At 39.9% G+C, this 21,088-nt stretch overlaps 2 protein-coding genes across 3 annotated transcripts in view; both read left to right on the top strand.

Annotated features, from left to right (window-relative positions):
• ENTPD1 (ectonucleoside triphosphate diphosphohydrolase 1) overlaps positions 1 to 21,088 on the top strand; it is a 207,696-nt gene that overhangs the window by 174,471 nt on the left and 12,137 nt on the right. The window lies entirely within an intron of this gene.
• CC2D2B (coiled-coil and C2 domain containing 2B) overlaps positions 1 to 21,088 on the top strand; it is a 170,277-nt gene that overhangs the window by 3,866 nt on the left and 145,323 nt on the right. The gene's annotated exons all lie outside the window — the stretch shown is intronic.

Here is a 21,088-nt window from a genome sequence, read left to right on the forward strand (position 1 = left end):
TCCATTTTACAAATGAGGATCACACAAACTACTACATGGCAGAGCAGATACTCCAACTCATGTCTTCTGGTTGAAGCCTATTGCTTTTTCTTTTCTAAACACTTTCCCTCAGCAAGTTGGAATTAGACTTCACAAGTCTCCTTCAGAGAACACAAATATTTTCTTATTCCATTCCTGTTTGGTTGCCTACGTCCAATCTCCCCCTCCCCAGAGACGCCAAAAAAAAAAATCCTTTAAGGTATTTGGGAGCCAAACTCAACTTGTTAAAATCTCAAATTATGGAGACAATCAGCAGACACAACCTAACCCCAATTATTTTGGCGGGAAGGTTGGTTTAGAGGCAGATCCAGCAATCTGCTTTGGGCCACTCTGGGTGGGGTAGGTGAAATAAGATTGGTCACTGTTAACTAATTTTAATATTGGATTGGCCATTGGTTATCACTGATTACCATTCTCCCCTGGATTTTCACCCAGGACTCAAAACTTGGTTCTGCTAACCCTGTTCCTTTATGAGGAACCTTTTAAAGATTCCTTTATAAGGTGGGAGTTTTTTTTCTATGAACCTATAGGGGAGAAAAAAGATCAGCAGAAGTCGTTACTTTTTTTTTTTTTTTTTTTTTTTTGAGACAGAGTCTCACTCCATTGCCCAGGCTGGAGTGCAGTGGTGCTATCTCGGCTCACTGCAACCTCCACCTCCTGGGTTCAAGCAATTCTCCTGCCTCAGCCTCCCGAGTAGCTGGGATTGCAGGTGCCCACCACCACACCCGGCTAATTTTTGTATTTTTAGTAAAGACAGGGTTTCACCATGTTGGCCAGGCTGGTCTCCAACTCCCAATCTCAGGTGATCCAATTGCCTCGGGCTCCCCAAGTGCTGGGATTACAGGAGTGAGCCACCATGCCTGGCCAGAAGTGGTTACTTCTGTAGACAAAAGAATAATGCTACTTAATCAGGCTTTCTGTGTGACAAGAAAGAGAAAGAAAATATAAAAGTTTCAATTCATTCAATTCTTAATAAGAAATATGTAAATAAAATTTTTTAAAATTACACTTCATTTTAATGTTGTATCAGTCAAGGTCCCTGCAAGAGATGGATGGTATGGTACACTCAAACTGGGTAACACAGGAGAGTTTTCAGAAAGCAACTAAATCCAAAATACTATCAAGGAATCAATATAAAAATTGTTAATATTTTTCTCATACTAAATTTTCAAAATATTTTGTGTCTATTACATTTACAGCACATCTTAATTAGGACTAGCTGTGTGTTCACCTCACATGTGGCTTGTAGCTACCATATTGGACAGCACATGTCCAAAAAAATACATGTAAAGTTAAAGTTTAAAAGACACAGGAACTAAGCCCTCATTGTCTTTCCCTTGGGAGGTAGTTTAAAGAGCTATAGATGCTGTAACATTCTTGCTATTATTTATTATACATGACATTATTCCTAAAAAAGCTTTTGAGATCCTAGGTTGTATTCCTCAGGTTTTGTTGCCTTCCCATGAAGATGTGAAGGCAGGGATGCCTGTTATTCAGTCCAAGATGCATGATGAGAGACCTTGGGAAAGTTTCATCTGGATTTAAAGATTAATTCTTGATGCTTACATTCCATACTCAAAATGTAAATTTGAATATTAAAATAAAGATGATTTTTTTTTTGGAGCTAGTCTTGCTCTGTTGCCCAGGCTGGAATGCAGTGGCATGATCATGGCTCACTGCAGCCTCGACCTCCCAGGCTCAAGCAAGGCTACAGGTGTGCACCTAAGTAGCTAGGACTACAGGTGTGCACCACCATGTCTAGCTATTTTTTTTTTCTGTAGAGACAGGGTTTTCCTATGTTGTCCAGGCTGGTCTCGAACTCCTGCCCTCAAGCAATCCTCCTGCCTTGGCCTCCCAAAGTGTTGAGATTACAGGCGTAAGCCACTGCACCTGGCCAAGATGAATATTTTAATAGCTCACAGAACAAAGTTTGCCACATAATGATAAAATTACTATGAAAATATATTCCCTTTATTGTCAGTTTAAAAGATGAACTGAGTTTCACCGAAACTGGTCTGGCCCCTCTCTGATTCAAATACCAATAGTTGCTCTGATTCAAATTCCAACTGTTAGAACATGACAGTTGCTCATAACTAGCTTTGCTTACTAACCATGTTTCTTTCCATTTGTATTAGGTCCTTTACTTTTTATAACAGCCTCAAAGTTTCATGAATTGCTGCAGTAAACATTGATTTTCATGTTTGTGAGTCTGCAAGCCAGCTGGGCAGCTCTACTTCAGGTGGTAAGGGTGGATCAGACCTATTCCATATACCTCTTGTTCTCCTTGTCCAGTGGTTTCTAGGGATATGTTCTCATGATGAACCCCGCAGAGGCTCGTTAAAGTGAGAGGAAACTAGGATGCCTCTTAAGGTCTTGGTCAGGATGGGGTCTCCTGTCACTTCTGTCACAGGCTATTGTAAGTCATATGAGCAAGCTCAATAAAATATAGACAAGTCAGATAAACAGTGGGAGGAATGGCAAAGTCATATGGCCAAGGCCATGAGTGATTAATTTTAACACAGGAAAAAAGTAAAGCATTAAATGTGATTATTTAATATACAATGTCTTATTAACTGAAATATAAAATGTGTTTACTGTAAAATATAATCTGCTTATCTCACCAAAGAAATATTATCTTTAAAAAATGTCATTACTTCTAAGACATCATCAGTCTGCAACTTCTTTCCATAGCCTTAATCAGGATGCTGTGGCAGCTCCCACATTAGCCTCGCATTCTAAACTGGTAGATGTCCTAGGAAACCATACATCTATGTATTTTTCTTATTTTATACGTTTAGGACAATGTATAGCTAATTACCCAACTTTTTATTTGCATACAAATCTAATACAACTGAACACAATCAGTTTTATCACAGGTATAATGGATTTTTCAATAGTGAGGAGGTGCCTCCATGAGCCTTCTCTTTAGAAAAGTGGCATTCAAGACTCTTCATTTGAAGTGAAGATTGCTATGTCTTTTGCATTGCTCTATTTTAGATAAATTAAGTTATAAATTGACACTATAATCAACTGACACCATGATCAGTGATGATGATCACCCTCATCAGCACTAGAGTTGACTTGTTTTTATAACCCCTTTGCATGTATGTTGAATAGCAAAGTTCATCAGAGAACATGTATTAGTCAATGGTAAGTAAGATACTCTCATCTAAGAAATAACATCACCTCTTCTAATGAAGTTCTAAGAAGAGAGGGAAGAAAAAGTCTTGGGAGCTAGTCAGGGAATAGTGTGTATTTGCAATTACCTAAACTGAACTCTACCATTACTCCTAACCCAGTTCCTCCTCCTGTGTTTTACATGATTAATGCCACCCCTGCCTCAATGAACCAAGATCAGCTCCATCACTGGGACCTCCCCATTCTGCCTGTGCAATATTTTTCTTTTTTATTTCTCCTTCTAATATTACTGTTATTGCTCCAGTAAAGAGCTATAATATATTTTACCTGGACTGATACCAGGAATGGTGGTGTTGCTTCCAATCTGTTGCTGCTAGATTAATCTTTGCAAAGCACAGGCTTAATTTCATTGCTGCTCAACTAAAACCACTGGTGGCTTTCCATTGCCTACAAAATAAAGTCAACCTCCCCATCAGACATTCAAGGCTTTCAATGATCCATGGCTGCCAGCTCTCTCCAGGCTCATATCCCACTCCACTCCTCTGATGTTTCCTACACTACACTACACTATACTACACTACAGCCAGGTAGAATGACTGTTCACCCAACACCACTCAGGTTGTCTTCTCAACTTGGAATACTCTTGCACCTTCAAAGCTCAGTTCAAATGCCCCTTCATTTGTGAAGCCTTCTCCAAATTTCCAAGTCAGAATGTCTCTTCCTTGTGCTACCACAACCCTTTACCTGAGCCTCCATTAGTGCACTGAGACCATTCTGTTCAGTGTCTGGGTGAAGCTTCCTGGTGAAAAATATGTTACCTATTTCTTTCTGAAAAGTTGGATTCAGGGATATTTTAGCAGGACCTAAGGTAATAGTTCTAGCCAACCTCCCTGTCCACTGCCAGGCCGACTACAAACCCTTCTGTTGCTGGCGAGCTGGTCCGCACCACTAGTTCTGCTTCACTCTATTTCTCTCTTGATGTAACCATCTTCTTTCTCCAGGTTTTAAGAACCAGCCCAACTCCTGGTTCCCTGATGAAGCTTTTATTCCCCTAGCCACATGGAACTTTTCCTTTTTGGAACATGCCTTTAGTTTCTGTGTAGTTTGCCATGCAGCACTTCATTGTACACATTATTAAAACAGAATTTTAAGGATTAGAATGAACCTTAAAAGATCATGTGTCTCAAAATTTAATGTACATACAAATTACCCAGGGATTTTGTTGAAATAAAAATTATTTAATTTTAATTAATATAAATAATTCAGTAGGTCTGGGGTGAGGCCTGAGGTTTTACATTTCCAACAAGCTGCCAGGTAAAGCCAATACATCTGTCCAGGAATCACACTTTGCGTATCAAAGGTCTAGATGACATTATCATTCCAAAGAGTTTCTTTTACAGGCTCTCAGATCAGTGTTCATCCACTACCTGACTGCTGTCATTCATAGGCAGTCTGTTCCACAGCAGGCCAGCTAACGTGGTAGTTACAAAGCTCACTCCTCTTATACAACAATCCAAGTGTTTCTTTTGTCAGTTGTCTGTGCCCCAGGAGATCCCTCTCTGCCTTGCCTTGCCCTCTGCCTTTGGAGACCAGCACCTCATACTCAGTGAAGGCCTGGAGTGCTTAAGAGGGATTTCTTCCAGCTCTCTTGCCCTGGTCTTCAGTGTATTAGATGTATTACCTCCATGCTCTCAGTAGAGGCCCATAGGAAAGAGTAGGTAGGTTATGCCAGCTCACACGCATCCTTTAAAAATGGTTTAGAAGTTTAGCTGGTTTCTTATTATTCCTGTCTATGGATGTTTCCTTCTGTCACTCTACTAGGGATGAAACAGCTAATCATGTTCAATAGTTACATTTAGATTGGTTTTTAAAAACTATGATTGTATTAGTTCGTTTCCATGCTGCTGATAAAGACATATCTGAGACTGGGAACAAAAAGGGTTTAATTGGACTTACAGTTCCACATGGCTGGGGAGGCCTCAAAATCAGGTGGGAGGCAAAAGAGATGCTTACGTGGTGGCATCAAGAGAAAAATGAGGAAGAAGCAAAAGCAGAAACTCTTCATAAACCCACCAGATCTTGTGGGACTTATTATCACGAGAATAGCACAGAAAAGACTGGCCTCCATGATTCAATTACCTCCCCCTGGGTCCCTCCCACAACATGTGGGAATTCTGGGAGATACAATTCAAGTTGAGATTTGGGTGGGGACACAGCCAAACCATATCATTCCTCCCTGGGCTCCTCCAAATTTCATAATCCTCACATTTCAAAACCAATCATTCCTTCCCAACAGTTCCCCAAAGTCTTAACTCATTTCAGCATTAACCCAAAAGTCCACAGTCCAAAGTCTCATCTGAGACAAGGCAAGTCCCTTCCACTTACAAGCCTGTAAAAGCAAGCTAGTTACCTCCTAGATACAATGGGGGGTACAGGTATTGGGTAAATACAGCTGTTCCAAATGAGAGAAATTGGCCAAAACAAAGGGGTTACAGGGTCCATGCAAGTCTGAAATCCAGTGGGGCAGTCAAATTTTAAAGCTCCATAATGATCTCCTTTGACTCCATGTCTCACATTCAGGTCATGCTGATGCAAGAGATAGGTTCCCATGGTCTTGTGCAGCTCCGCCCCTGTGGCTTTGCAGAGTACAGCCTCCCTCCTGGCTGCTTTCTCAGGCTGATGTTGAGTGTCTGTAGCTTTTCCAGGCACAAGATGCAAGTTGGTGGTTGATCTACCATTCTGGGGTCTACCATTCTGGGGTCTACCGTTCTGGGACTGTGGCCTTCTTCTCACAGCTCCACTAGGCAGTGCCCCAACAGGGACTCTGTATGGGGGCTCTGCCCCACATTTCCCTTCCACACTGCCCTAGGAGAGGTTCTCCATGAGGGCTCTGCCCCTGCAGCAAACTTTTGCCTGGACATCCAGGTGTTTCCATATATCTTCTGAAATCTAGGCAGAGGTTCCCAAATCTCAATTCTTGACATCTCTGCACCCACAGGCTCAACATCACATGGAAGCTGCCAATGCTTGGGGCCTCTACCCTCTGAAGCCACAGCCCAAGCTCTATGTTGGCTCCTTTCAGCCATGGCTGGAGCAGCTGGGACACAGGACACCAAGTCCCTAGGCTGCACACAGCACAGAGACCCTGGGCCCAGCCCACAAAACCACTTTTTCCTCCTGGGCCTCTGGGCCTGTGATGGGAGGGGCTGCCATGAAGGTCTCTGACATGACCTGGAGACATTTTCCCCATGGTCTTGGGGATTAACATTAGGCTCCTTGCTGCTTATGCAAATTTCCGCAGCCAGCTTGAATTTCTCCTTAAAAAAAATGGGTTTTTCTTTTCTACTGCATCATCAGGCTGCAGATTTTCCACACTTATGCTCTTGTTTCCCTTTTAAAACAGAATGTTTTTAACAGCACCCAAGTCACCTTTTGAATGCTTTGCTGCTTAGAAATTTATTCCACCAGATACCCTAAGTCATCTCTCTCAAGCTCTAAGTTCCACAAATCTCTAGGGCAAGGGTGAAATGCTGCCAGTCTCCTTGCTAAAACATAACAAGGGTCACCTTTACTTCAGTTCCCAACAAGGTCTTCATCTCCATCTGAGACCACCTCAGCCTGGACCTTATTGTTCATATCACTATCAGTATTTTTGTCAATGCCATTCACAGTCTCTAGGAGGTTCCAAACTTTCCTACATTTTCCTATCTTCTTCTGAGCCCTCCAGATTATTTCGACACCCAGTTCCAAAGTTGCTTCCACATTTTCGGGTATCTTTTCAGCAATGCCCCACTCTACTGGTACTATTAGTCCATTTTCATGCTGCTGATAAAGACATACCTGAGACTGGGAACAAAAAGAGGTTTAATTGGACTTATAGTTCCACCTGGCTGGGGAGGCCTCAGAATCATGGCAGGAGGTGAAAGGCATTTCTTACATGGCAGCAGCAAGAGAAAAATGAAGAAGCAGCAAAAGCAGAAACCCCTGATAAAACCATCAGATCTCGTGAGACTTATTCACTATCACAAGAATAGCATGGGAAAGACCAGCCCCCTTGATTCAATTACCTCCCCCTGGGTCCTGTGGGAATTCTGGAAGGTACAATTCAAGTTGAGATTTGGGTGGGGACACAGCCAAACCATATCAATGATTTTGTACTTTAACCAGCTGAATGGAAGTACAATCTCTTGCTATATGACACAATAATTATTTGCAAAATGAGTAAACATATCATAAGGAAATTATTTTTACAAGGTTTGAAACCTGAAATGCAATCTATTATCATACATAACTAAAAATAGAGCCTCAATAAACAGATTCCCAGTTTTGAAAATGCAACATTTGTACTCCACATTGTCAGTTTTCTTAGGTATATTTATAAATACTCCTATAAAAATGTAAAGAAACACATAATGTAGATTGCTAATTTTATAATAACACAAGTTGATTTTGACATCCAACTTATTTTATTAATTATGAAATGACTTTTGGCCTAGTAACAATGAAAATGGGGGCAAATACAGATAAATGATAATTCTTAGAATGAACTACTCAGCACCAATTCCAAGTTTTTCTTGATGGTAAATCATAATGTTCCCTTTCTCCTCGGTTCTGCAATCTATAGGCATACCATAATTGTAATCAATAGCTTAAAAATATGTCTCTCTGTCCTATTCTGTATCTGTATCTCTTGGATTTTTACCTTTGCAATAGTCAACTGAACCATCTTCTTGGAGTACTCATGAAGATGGAAGTCTACATGGAGAATACAGGATGAATCCACTCTGTCTCCTGCAGTGAAGTCTGTTTGAAGGATGTATTTGGCTGTCTTCTGGACAGGCCATTCTAATAACAGAAACAAACAAGTTATTTTAAAACTTATTGGAATATTCAAATATTAACCAAAGTGGAAAAATATAATACACATCCATGTGCCCATCACAGAACTTCACTGATTATCATCATTTAGCCAGTCTTGAAGAAGCAAGTGCTAATTACAATCACAAATGAAACAAGATTCAGACTTCATGAAGAGCACTGTGCTATAATAAAAGAAGAAATGAGCACATACATTCTTTTACTGACAGTCAAATGGTGAAGGTGGGCAGAATCATTATGTGATGCAACATGGCAAAAGTATACAGACAGTGCATCCAGAGGAAGGCACCTTGCTGAATGACTAGAATGGAAGTAGGAGACATTTTGCAGGCCCCCTTCATCCTGCAGGGAGAACCAGAACCACAGCAGCTCTATTTGCCTATTCCTCTTTAAATTACAAAGTTAAAATTTGGGAGTAGTAGAAAATCAATTGGTTATCTTATAGAGTCTCCTAGAATATTTCATTGGCATTGAGAAGGTGGAAAATGCAAATTATATACTTTAAAATGTAATTTTTGCTTTTCACATATGCTTAAAGCCTAAAACCTCTTAATAAACTTCTTCTGAAATATACATTTGTGGGACAATTCTAGTATGTTTTAAATGTAACGGTTTCATAGTGTTTATAGAGAACTCTATTTTTTTCCAACTGCAATCCCTTCTTAACCCAAATTTATAACATGCTGTATTGTATGGATCTGTCAGTAGTGGGTCAGTTAAAAGGAAGAGGGTAGGAGGAATCCTGTCTTGGCTGTCATCTGCCTTATTTTTTCTTAGGCCAAGGCTTTTTAGGCTAACTAAGTTTTTCCTTTAGGTTTCTCCACTTGATTGGAATACCTTTGAGTCATTTTAATCCTGTCTATAGTAGATGAAGAAATTAGGGAAGTATGAAAAACTTAGTAATTTTAAAGAAAAACTTGAATCTGATTTTAATAGAGTAGCTTAGTTCAACATGGAATATCCATTTATATTGAAACTCATTCTTTCATATAGTGTACTTGTAACCCCGACCCCATATCTGGTACTGAGTGACAAGAGGGAAGAAAAAGGAAGGCTTTTGAGAAAAGGCCTTTTTACATGCTCTCTTTGGAATACTATAAAATTCCTAACCCAACCCACCATCAGTAATAGAGAGGTTTTCCTAAGAGAAGCAAGGAATTTTTATTGACCAGCATTGTCTTTTATCTTGTACAATGGAAGACAGTGGGTTGGAGTTAGGGTGTAGAATTATAATTATGGAATAGAGCTATATTATCATAAGGGAAATAAACAATTTCTGGTTTAACTGGTACCAACTGCTAGCTACTGGAAACCTAGGTACAGATAAACTGATCAGTTTTGCAACCCCAAGCCATGAAGGAGAAGTGACAGTCATTTCAAGAGGTCCTGGCCAACCTCTGTAGAGGTTGTATCTAAACCCTGAATATGTGTAAATTCATGAAACACTTATTTTCTAACATGTTTACATATCAATGGGAGTGATTAGGGATAGGGTTGAGAAAGATTATCCCATAGCTAAATCAATATTTACCTCTGACTTCTACCTCTGCAATTATTGGTACCAAGATTCCTGTCAAGTGAAGAAGGTGAGGAAGATAGATGAGATATTAGTAGAAAAGTTATGAGAGAAAAACTGAGTAGTCTCTGAAGAAATACCAAAATAACCCACACTAGGTTCAGGCAGGAGTTAACATCTAACCAGGTATATACAGAATAATGTCATAGATAACTGGAGAAAATATATTGTAAATCGGGGAAAGGCACATAATGACTTTCTCTATACACCTCTTTGTGTCCCTTCAACCTTTTCTCTCTTCTGTGGCCTTATTTTCTATTCCAGTTTTTCTATTCCAGCACTTCTCTTTTCCTGACTTTTCTTTTGATTTCTATACCTTTTTATATCCTTCCCTCTCTTGTTCTTTCCCTTTAGGGTGTCATGCTTTACTTTTCTCCTTGCCTTGCACTTCAATTTCTGAGGGCAGTGATCTGCTAATGCTCTCACCTCAGTGATACAGATTTAAAAACTACTGAATGATAGAAGAAAGGACTACTGGGTTGTGTATGTCAAAAATATTTTTTGTAGCACATCTATAAGGAATATTTTTAAGACCCTTGTCTAAAAATCATGGCCTTTACATTTATGTTTCTGATTTTTTTTTTTTGAGATGGAGTCTCTCACTCTGTTACCCAGGCCGGAGTGCAGTGGCACAATCTTGGCTCACTGCAACTTCTGCCTCCCGGGTTCAAGTGACTCTCCTGCCTCAGCCTCCCAAGTAGCTGGGATTACGGGCGCCTGCCACCACGCCCAGCTAACTTTTGTATTTTTAGTAGAGACAGAGTTTTGCATTGTTGGCCAGGCTGGTCTCAAACTTCTGACCTCAGGTGATCCGCCCGCCTTGGCCTTCCAAAGTGCTGGGATTACAGATGTGAGCCACTGCGCCTGGCCTGTTTCTGATATTCTTTATGGTCAAGAATTAAACTATTTAAATGTAAGTTATATTTACTTCAATCCTAAGAAATAACTTAATGGGGTATTTTCAATTCATAGCAATCAGAAATAACCTCGGTTGTAAATTGAATCTATAGCGCAACAAATATTGAGTGATAATTTTATACCACTTTTGAATGTTTATACAAATGCCCTAATTTGAAAGAAGTTTGAGTGTTTCATTGAAATAAAATACCATTCCTTAGTGTAGAGAACAAAATGACTGACTTGTTTAAATACCAATCAGGATTTATGTTAACAGGAAGTGGGTGGTCCTGAAAAGATCTTGGTCTTTGTAAGAATGTTTCTTGGGGCTGGGCGCGGTGGCTCATGCCTGTAATCCCAGCACTTTGGGAGGCCGAGGCGGGCGGATCACGAGATCAGGAGATCCGAGACCATCCTGGCTAACATGGTGAAACCCAGTCTCTACTAAAAATACAAAAAATTAGCCGGGCGTGGTGGCGGGTGCCTGTAGTCCCAGCTACTCAGGAGGCTGAGGCAGGAGAATGGCGTGAACCCGGGAAGTGGAGTTTGCAGTGAGCCGAGATAGCGCCACTGCAGTCTGGCCTGGGCAAAAGAGCGAGACTCTGTCTCAAAAAAAAAAAAAAAAAAGAATGTTTCTTGGTCAAAGTCCAAGTCTTCTGATGGCATTTATTCTTGTGGCTCACTAGGTGGGTGGTAATAGTAAAATATTTGCCTTGGTCCAGTTCCATTGTTGAAAACAAAATTTCTTAACTCCATTTGTTTTTGAAATTTTTGAGAAGGTGGCAATCTTTGTCCACAACCTCTATTAACACATTTTTTCAAGGGCATTTTCTCTGAAAAATCACTGTTGGAATGATCATATAAAGGTCCCAGTGTATGATCTGATACTTCATCAGTACATTCTAAATCTTCCAAATTCATTTCATCATAAGAATAGTGTTGGTGGAAAGATCTTTACCTTTGCAAACCACTTCAACTGAAGTAATGAAAACCTTGTCCAGGTAACTGGTTCTGAAAATCCCCATGAGGTTGAGTACTCACAGCTATATGGAAGAGTTGTTTTTATCTCCAGCCTCTGTTAACAAAACCAAAATCTTTCATTGGAAGTGTTCCTGAAAGTTACTATAGGCCTGGTTATGAACAGTATGCATCTTTTGTCTACAAGCTTTGCTAACAAAATCAAAATCATCTCCAGGGTCTGGTTCATGGAGGTCACTGTGAGGCTGGTGATCATTAAATGGTCTTGGTTTTGTTCTAGGCACCCAGTTAATGAACTCCATCTCCTCTTGGGAGACATTGTAACACTGATGATTAGCAAAAAAAAAAAAAAAAAAAAAAAAAAAAAAAAAAACATCTTGATCCTAGTCCCTTGCTAGCAAAATCCCAGTCTCTCAAGTGTCTCTTTTCTGCTATGCTATCACTACACTGGTATTCATCAAAATCCCTATGCCTTTGGACAGGTTCATTGTTGGCATAATCATAATTCTTTATCTGTACACCATTTTGAGGGTATTGATCATTAAGAAGCCTTGACTTTTTCCCAGACCCATGTGTGGCAGGGGAAATATGCTATAAATTACCAGTATTTTAACAATAAATAAAAGATAAATGCTATGGTATTAGCAATATCTCCCTTTACCCAATTCAGCAGGACACAAGATGACTTTGGTGTGATGTCTCCTAAATTGGGTTGTGCCTCATTTTCATTTCTCCTTTTTATCTACTTGTGAGCCCAAAACACCCTCCCACTGAAGCAGCCTCGTTGTCTGGGGTGACACCTGAGGTTTGCTGTCTGACGGCCACAGAGATCAAGGATGCAGACACACAAAGAGTGAGGTTAAGATCAGAAATTTAACAGGTGAAAGAATAGCTCTCTGCTACAGAGAGGGGTCTGCCAAGGACTCTTCTGCCCTCACTATCTGCCTAAATAATCTCTATCTCCTGTATCACTATCAGCTATCAGCCTGTAACTATAAGCTTTAAAAATTCCAAACTTGTTTTGGTGTTAAACAATAAATTTTTAGTAAAAACTGGTGAACACATTTCCCGGCATCTTTTCATTTAAAGGAATGTGTCATAACCAGGTCACTTTTACTGTAATTTGATGCATTAAAGAAGTAATCTTACAAATATGGCTGATGACATGCTGGTTTATTGTACTGACTTCATGTCAGAAGAAACAATCAAAATATAACTTACTCCTAAAGACATTCAGCTGATAACATAAAATATTTATTATATAAATAACATATTTGGGCTGTTTCTTGTTCTTAGTTACTATAAATAAAGCTGCTATGAACATTCATATCAGATTTATGAGTGAACAAAAGTTTTCATTTCTCTGGGATAAATGCCCAAGAGTGAAACTGTTGGGTCATATGCTAAGTCTGTTTCTATTTTTATAAGGAACTGCTAAACTGTTTTATAACAAAAAACACTCCAACTTGAAATAGAGATAAAAAAGAATAGATATCAGTTAGAATGAAAAAAGATAACTTTTAAAGACCTAGGATAAGATACTATAATTGACCACAAATTAGAACTGTGCTTCCTAGCAACAGGAACATAAAGGAAAGTTTCATTAAAAAACAAAACAAAACCCAACCTAAACAAAAATAACCCTCCAAGCCCCACAATATCACCTGAAAACAAGCCAACCGATTTCTGGCACTAACTTTTTTTTTTTTTTTTTTTTTTTGAGACGGAGTCTTGCTCTATTGCCCAGGTTGGAGTGCAGTGGCGTGATCTCGGCTCACTGCAAGCTCCGCCTCCCGGGTTCACACCATTCTCCTGCCTCAGCCTCCCGAGTAGCTGGGACTACAAGTGCCCACCACCACGCCTGGCTAATTTTTTCTATTTTTAGTAGAGACAGGGTTTCACCGTGTTAACCAGGATGGTCTCAATCTCCTGACCTCGTGATCTGCCCTCCTTGGCCACCCAAAGTGTTGGGATTACAGGTGTGAGCCACCACGCCCGGCCTCTGGCACTAACTCCTAGGAGGGATTTTCCCAAGGATTTATAAGAAACAGGAATATAATAGTTATTTTCAATGTTGAAGATAAATGCTTCCTTGGAATGGGAGAGCAGAGATTGTGTGAGGGAAAGGAACTGTGTCAAGGCAATATGAAGTGCTGTGGGAAGTTGAGCTCTGTACACCCTTCCTGTATGTTATGTCCTGTGAGGCTAATGCCTAACAGCGCCTGGCATTGCTCAAGTGCTCCTTCTCCTGGGAAACAGAAAATTCAGAATTGTGTCTGTTCTAACTTGTATTAAATCAGTTCACAGTAGATAGTCTCAGTGTATTCAAAGTAAGTTATATATGTGGCACATATACACCATGGAATACTATGCAGCCATAAAAAATGATGAGTTCATCATGTCCTTTGTAGGGACATGGATGAAATTGGAAATCATCATTCTCAGTAAACTATCGCAAGGACAAAAAACCAAACACCGCATGTTCTCACTCATAGATGGGAATTGAACATTGAGAACACATGGACACAGGAAGGGGAACACCACACTCTGGGGACTGTTGTGGGGTGGGGGGAGGGGGGAGGGATAGCATTAGGAGATATACCTAATGCTAAATGACAAGTTAATGGGTGCAGCACACCAGCATGGCACATGTATACATATGTAACTAACCTGCACATTGTACACATGTACCCTAAAACTTAAAGTATAATAATAAAATAAAAAAATAAGTTATATATTTCATTTTTTCTCAAAAAATCAAACCAAAGACAAACACAAACTATTTCTTATATTTAAACTAGTACTGTGTATTGTGAAATTAGTTTTATAGAGAAAAATGCCATCAGAGTGCAAAAACTTTTCAAAGATAGGGAAGATTGCAAGATTTTTTTCTATTGTCTCTATCAGTTTATAAATACACACACACACACATTATATGTGAAAGTCATAGAAGAGATTCTAGTACCATTTGATAAACCTTAATTCAGTTTCTGATATATTGGTAGAATAAATACAAGTTATTACTAAGAATCATAGCATTTTAGATTTTGAAGAGCATAGAGATTATCTATTTCAACATTTCCCAGTTTGGAGAACATTACTGTCCCATATCATAATGCTTGTTCTGTGGGGAAAAAAAGTGAGTTCTGTGCTTAAATAAGTTGGGAAAATGCTGGGCTAAATACAATTTAATAAATTTCTTCAGGATTTCTAATGCTTTTAATGAGTGAATGTTCATGGTCATACTGGGCTGCATTTCCCAAACTTATTTGACTTAAAAAAATACTTTTTATTCCTGTAAAACTAACAATATCTCATGAAACACTATGTTTTTAGAATACAGCATAAGAATAGCTAACTGATCTGGTCCAACTCCTGTATGTTATAAATTAAATATCTGTGGCCTAAAAAAGTTATCACTTACTCTAGGTCGCATACAATTAACAAGTGGCAGAGCTAAGATTTGAACCCAAATTTCCTGATTCCCAATCCTATGGATTTCCCCCACCACTCTGCTATTATTTAAAAAATATGTTCGCGAAGGCCCGCGGCGGGTGTTGACGCGATGTGATTTCTGCTCAGTGCTCTGAATGTCAAAGTGGAGAAATTCAATGAAGCGTGGGTAAACGGCGGGAGTAACTATGACTCTCTTAAGGTAGCCAAATGCCTCGTCATCTAATTAGTGACGCGCATGAATGGATGAACGAGATTCCCACTGTCCCTACCTACTATCCAGCGAAACCACAGCCAAGGGAATGGGCTTGGCAGAATCAGCGGGGAAAGAAGACCCTGTTGAGCTTGACTCTAGTCTGGCACGGTGAAGAGACATGAGAGGTGTAGAATAAGTGGGAGGCCCCCGGCGCCCCCCCGGTGTCCCCACGAGGGGTCTGGGGCGGGGTCCGCCGGCCCTGCGGGCCGCCGGTGAAATACCACTACTCTGATCGTTTTTTCACTGACCCGGTGAGGCAGGGGGGTGAGCCCCGAGGGGCTCTCGAACCATAAAAACCCTAGAAGAAAACCTAGGCATTACCATTCAGGACATAGGCATGGGCAAGGACTTCATGTCCAAAACACCAAAAGCAATGGCAACAAAAGCCAAAATTGACAAATGGGATCTAATTAAACTAAAGAGCTTCTGCACAGCAAAAGAAACTACCATCAGAGTGAATAGGCAACCTACAACATGGGAGAAAATTTTCGCAACCTACTCATCTGACAAAGGGCTAATATCCAGAATCTACAGTGAACTCAAACAAATTTACAAGAAAAAAACAAACAACCCCATCAAAAAGTGGGCGAAGGACATGAACAGACACTTCTCAAAAGAAGACATTTATGCAGCCAAAAAACACATGAAAAAATGCTCATCATCACTGGCCGTCAGAGAAATGCAAATCAAAACCACTATGAGATATCATCTCACACCAGTTAGAATGGCAATCATTAAAAAGTCAGGAAACAACAGGTGCTGGAGAGGATGTGGAGAAATAGGAACACTTTTACACTGTTGGTGGGACTGTAAACTAGTTCAACCATTGTGGAAGTCAGTGTGGCGATTCCTCAGGGATCTAGAACTAGAAATACCATTTGACCCAGCCATCCCATTACTGGGTATATACCCAAATGACTATAAATCATGCTGCTATAAAGACACATGCACACGTATGTTTATTGCGGCATTATTCACAACAGAAAAGACTTGGAACCAACCCAAATGTCCAACAATGATAGACTGGATTAAGAAAATGTGGCACATATACACCATGGAATACTATGCAGCCATAAAAAATGATGAGTTCATATCCTTTGTAGGGACATGGATGAAATTGGAAACCATCATTCTCAGTAAACTATCGCAAGAACAAAAAACCAAACACCGCATATTCTCACTCATAGGTGGGAATTGAACAATGAGATCACATGGACACAGGAAGGGGAATATCACACTCTGGGGACTGTGGTGGGGAGGGGGGAGGGGGGAGGGATAGCATTGGGAGATATACCTAATGCTAGATGACGAGTTAGTGGGTGCAGCGCACCAGCATGGCACATGTATACATATGTAACTAACCTGCACAATGTGCACATGTACCCTAAAACTTAAAGTATAATTAAAAAAAAAAAGAAAAAGAAAAAAAATATGTTACATAATTTTTATAAAATATTCATTTAAAATCATGTTACTAATGCCATGAAAGTCTTTATTTGGAGGCTATTCTCTGGATTCTTCCATAGAATTATTGGTTGGGGGATTTGCATCTTCATCTGAACCCCAGACACCCATTCCAAGATTACTAGAAGAAAAATATCAATAAACAACAGAAGCTTAAAATTCAATCAGAAACAGTCATAGGCTTTTAGAAACGTAAGTTGAACACAAAATAAGAAAAAGGCAAATCTATACACCATTCATATCTTGGCAATCTATAGATATGTTGCCATTTGTCGTAGTGGAAACAAGAATAATACATCATCAAGCACAATTTTAGAGAGTATTTTCAATTGTTAGGATATACCCATTTTCTCCTGTGGCCAAGACAGCATAAAAATTATTAAGGGTTTAAAGAATAGGCACTATGAGGAAAGTTTAAAGGAAGAGATAGAGAGGAAGTGGGAAATAGGTTATGGGTACTGAAGTACTGAATTAACTAATGAGCCCTTATAAGTATTTTTAGCTTCACCAAAATATAATCAAAACAGTATACAAGATAATAATGGCATTTTAATATCTTTAATAGTGGAGATTTAGTACTAATTTGCTTACTATTCCTCTCTTCATTAGAGACTTTTCAAGAACTCTTGCTTCAATAGATGGTTATAAATTCCCTTTTTTTCTTGTTGTAGATAACACACAAGTATCCCATGACTTTAAACATGTTTTTATTTCATCACTTATAAGATGCATATAATCAATCTGAAATTCTACAGAAAAAATTATGCATATTATAATTTTGTTTAAAAGGAATTTTAGCTGGATAGGGATTCCTGTACAGTCCTTTAGTACATAAGTAATGACTATTTGAGGTATAAATCTCAGAGCTAATAGCTAACACTTATTGAGCTCCTACCATATTTGGCACTGTGCTAAGAGCTTTACTTGTATTAACTCATTTAATTCTTACAACAACCTGTGAGGTATTATCTCCATATTATAGTTCAGAAAACTGCAGTACAAAAATCATAAAGTGGAAGCAGTGAAATTTAAACATAGGCTTTCTGGCTGTGCAGCCCATGTTCTTAGTTAATGCTATGGATTGAATGTTTGTGTGCCCCTAAAATTTATATGTTGAAGTCCTAATCTTCAAGTGTGATGGTATTTAAATGTGGAGACTTTGAGGAGTAATTAGGTCATGAGGGTGGAGCTCTCATGAATGGGAATAGTGCTCTTATAAGGAGAGACATAAAAGAGATGGTCTCTTTCTTGGATATGTGAGGATACAGCAAGAAGGTGTCTGTTTGCAAACCAGGAAGAGAGCCTTCACCAGGAACTGAATGCGCTGGCATCTTGATCTTGAACTTCCCAGCTGTCAGAACTGTAAGGAATAAATTTCTGTTGTTTACACTACCCAGTGTATGGTATTTTTGTTAACAGCAGTCTTAACTAAGACAGCCAAAAAGTTATATTGTCTCTTTCCAAGGAGGTAATTGATTTTAAGTACAAAGCAGTGGCCAGCCCTGTTCTATTTAGTACATGAGTCAACATGAGTTCAGGAAAATTTTACTTAAGTCTAATCTATTCCTAATTCAAATTATTTCTGGCCAGTTTGAATAAATCCTCCCAGATAACTCTAGTTTTCTTTCCAATACTGACCTCCAAATTACTTGAGCAGGACCTGCCTTTTTCTGAGGACTACATTTAGTCTGAAATATCTGTTTTTTTTTTGTTTTTTGTTTTTTTTTTGAGACAGAGTTTCGCTCTTGTTGCCCAGGCTGGAGTGCAAATGGCATGATCTTGGCTCACTGCAAGCTCTGCCTCCCAGCTTCAAGCGATTCTCCTGCCTCAGCCTCCCAAGTAGCTGGGATTACAGGCGCCTGCCACCATGCCCGGCTAATTTTTGTATTTTTAGTAGAGACAGGGTTTCACCATGTTGGCCAGGCTAGTCTGGAACTGCTGACCTCAGGTGATCTACCCACCTCGGCCTCCCAAAGTGCTGGGATTACAGGCATGAACCACTGCATCCAGCCCTAGTGTGAAATATCTTGATACTCACCCTCTACAAGCCTTTCCTCTTTCTGAGCTGTAGCTTACCTAGACACCTGAATTTCCTTTTCAGCTATCATTCATTGGAACCCAGACCTGGTAGGTGTTTCTTAAAATTTTCAGGCAGTTTATTTTCATGTTAGCTCTACAGCCTCACAGAAAATCAAAATCATGTAAGCAGTAGTATGTAACCAATATTTGGGTCCTAGAAGTACCCAAGCGTATTTTAAATGTTCATGGGACCTTGCAATCATCAAATCCAAATTTTTCATTTTATAGAAAAGAAAAGTGGGCCAGGTGTTGTGGCTCATGCCTGTAATCCCAGCACTTTGGGAAGTCGAGGTGGGCGGATCACCTGAGGTGAGGAAATTGAGACCAGCCTGGCCAACATGGTGAAACCCTGTCTCTACTAAAAATACAAAAAAAAATTTGCCAGGCATGGTGGTGTGTGCCTGTAGTCCCAGCTACTTGGGAGGCAGAGGCAGGAGAATCGCTTGAACCCAGGAGGTGGAGGTTGCAGTGAGCCAAAATCATGCCACTATCCTCCAGCCTGGGTGACAGGGTGAGACTCTGTCTCAAAAAAAAAAAAAAAAAAAAAAAAAAAGACTCCCAGAAAAGACAGATCACTTAAAGCTAGACAGTGGGAAAACAACAAAAGTAGTCATTTGTGGGTCCCCAAGACCAGTGTCATCCTTTTAAACTAGACAAACAAACGCTTAAACCTCATATTTTCAATTCAGTCCAACAAATATTTATGAAGAACCGAAGTAGTATTTGATCTAAAATGGCTAGTCAAAGCTGGTCCATATTTACAATCTAATTACATAGGCTCTTAAAACTGGAGAACCTTTCTGGCTGTGGAGATGTGACTATGGGTGAAAGTTACACAGAGATGCAAAGTTGTTGACTTTGAAGATGAAGGAAGGGGGCCAATATCCATGAAGTGTGGGTGGCATCTAGAAGCTGCAAAAGGCAAGGAAACAAATCCCCTGTAGGGCCTCCAGGAAAGAATGCAGGCCTGGTGACACCTGATTTTAGCCCACTGAGACCCTCGTTGGACTTCTAACCTACGGAACTGTAAGGTTTTTTAAGCCACTAAATTTGCAATAATTTGTAATAGCAGCAATGGAAAATCAACCCATTGGCACTGATCACAAACTCAAATTTCCAATTTCCTCTCTGGTCCAAGTATGAACCCAAAAAGTAGGGATGTAAAATAGAACTCTGATTCATGAGGGCAGTGAATCTAGAAGGTTCTCAGACATGGGTACATGAAATGATCACTTTTTAATTTTGATGTAATTGCTCTTGGATGGGACCAGACATCAGGTTAAAAAAATGTCATGATAAATTCTAATGTACAATTAAGTTCAAAACTCTATTCTAGGAACAAAAGAAAATAAGCATCTGAATTGCCTGTTGAGGGAATAACTTTGTTCTCTAATAGGTACCCAGGACTTTTTCTTTTTTTGAGAGACAGAGTCTCACTCTGTCACCCAGGCTGGAGTACAGTGGCACCACCATGGCTCACTGCACACTCAACCTCCCAGGCTCAAGTGATCCTCCTGCCTCAACCTCCCAAGTAGCTTGGACCAAGGTACACACTACCACACCCAGCTAAATTTTTATTTTTTGTAGAGGTGGGATCTTCCTATGTTGCCCAAGCTGGTCTTGAACTCCTGGGCTCAAGTGATCCTCCTGGCTCAGTCAAAGTGCTCGGATCACAGGTGTGAGCTACTGTGCCTGGCCAGTAGCTAAGATTTCTTAGAAGACAAACACCATATCCTTACACCCAAACTGGTACAGCTAGAAGTTTTATAGACAGCAGTCAGCACAGGTTGCCAAGATGAGCAAAGCTGTGTTTCATTAAAGCATTACGAGGGTTATCCTTCAGATTTTAGCCAAAGGACTACGTACACAACTGCAGGCACCTGTGCCCCAGCAGTTCAATGACTTTGAGAGCTGGTGAAGCTAATTATCTCTTCTCTACTTAATGCATCAACCTGGGTGATTGGTACCAAGTGAGAAACCTGGGAATCAACCCATTCTTCCCCCCAACTCACTCACCTACATCTCTTTGCCATTATTTTAATAAGTCTCTCTTTAAAAATCTTCAACTGTTCTCCTCACCATCTCTTCTGCCACTGCCTTAGATTAGGCCCCTAATTAATTTTTCCTTTAATTTCTGTAATTGTTCCCACACTAATCTCTGTGCCCCCAACCTACTTCCATTCTTCGATACTGTGAAACACATATTTGGTCATAGTCCATTTCCTGACATACAACTCCCAAAACCCTTGGAATCTCCAGAGTGGTAAGAGTGCCTTTTGTATACTACTGAGATGACTGGTGATTGGGGTCCCTGATAGCCTCAGCACGGG

The sequence above is a fragment of the Pan troglodytes genome, chromosome 8, assembly GCF_028858775.2.
Source record: "Pan troglodytes isolate AG18354 chromosome 8, NHGRI_mPanTro3-v2.0_pri, whole genome shotgun sequence".
Taxonomy (NCBI): domain Eukaryota; kingdom Metazoa; phylum Chordata; class Mammalia; order Primates; family Hominidae; genus Pan; species Pan troglodytes.